General features: G+C 41.2%; 1 pseudogene; it reads left to right on the forward strand.

Annotated features, from left to right (window-relative positions):
- The first annotated feature begins 125 nt into the window (after nt 1-125).
- LOC106456006 (trace amine-associated receptor 13c-like) overlaps nt 126-1,382 on the forward strand; it is a 40,015-nt pseudogene continuing 38,758 nt past the window's right edge.

Genomic DNA, 1,382 nt, shown 5'->3' on the forward strand with positions numbered 1-1,382 from the left:
GTCTGGTCCAGCCTCTGCTTCGGTCTCGTCTGGTGCTGCGACGGCCACGCCACCTTCGGGTCCTGAACTACCGCCTCGACATCGGCGGTCATCTGCCAGGCCGCTGATGGAGCGTCATCGTCAATATGGACGACCTCCTAGATGCCGCTGCTGCCTTCCGCGCGGTCGGCCTCCAGACTTGTGTCATCGCCGCCGTTGCTGTCCGCACGGTCGGCGAGAGACGAGACGATAAGACTCCATTTACAGCAGTGCAAGTAAACAAACAATAAATATATGAAGAGTAGGAAAATAAATATACATTTTAGGACTCGGGGTAAAGGGATCCATAACAATTTAAAATTTATAATTACAGTTTGATGATTTAAAGTCTCACACACAACCTGTCGAAAAGGGAGGGGGGGCTGCTTCGAAATATAGCACATTTAATTTCTAATGTTGTAAATCCAAGCCCATTATGTATTCATGATTTGAATTCTGGGTTGTGTGAAATCCCAGAAATAAACCCTAGACAAAGCATATCTGTGAACTAAGGTGTAGAATCAGAATCAGAATACTTTATTAATCCCTAAGGAAATTATGTGGGTCACAGTTGCTCCAAGAAGGAATGGTAAAAATAGTAACAGACTAAACTCCAAACAATACATTATATTACAGATTTTACACATTTAAGAAATAGCAGTAATATATACAGATCACTCAATTATAAATATCAAGGATGAACAGAAAGGATTTTAAATAAATGTCAAGAAAATTGACAAGAATATTACTGAGTAGAAAAGAGTGTGTGCAAAAAGGGTGAAACTATTGCAGTTTCTATTGCAGTGTATTAGATCTATTGCAGTGTATTAGATCAAGGAGTTGTACAGGGAGATGACCATGGGCAGGAATGATTTCCTGCGTTGTTCAGTAGCGCTTTTTGGTAATCTCAGTCTCTCACTGAACGTGACGCCAGAGAGAGAGAGTTCGCTCAGGGCGCCAAACAGGCTAGGACCGCCACTGGCAAAGATACACAGACCAGAGGGAAAGAGAGAACACGTGGAGAGCACAGACATAACGGGCTGGGGAAAATATGAAATAAAACACAAGGAGGAAAAAGGAGGCATGGGAACTCACAGATACACGGAGGGGGACACAGGGTGTAAAGACACGATGGGAAATCTAAAAAACTAAACTGAACTACCTAGGGACCATGACATAAATAATGAACAAAATTTAAAAAAAAAAACAAAAAAACAACTAAGAACGCTGGTTCAAAATGACTGGTTCAGGTATACAAAAACATTTTCCCTTAATATTTAGTATATTTCCGTCATTCCATCATATTTTTTGATGCTCAGTAACCCAGGTAATTAAACTCCAGAAGGCTCACTTTATTTTGAAGC

This window comes from Pundamilia nyererei, unplaced genomic scaffold (genome assembly GCF_000239375.1).
Source record: "Pundamilia nyererei isolate P.nyererei 1_Seehausen unplaced genomic scaffold, PunNye1.0 scaffold00858, whole genome shotgun sequence".
NCBI classification, from domain to species: Eukaryota; Metazoa; Chordata; class Actinopteri; order Cichliformes; family Cichlidae; genus Pundamilia; species Pundamilia nyererei.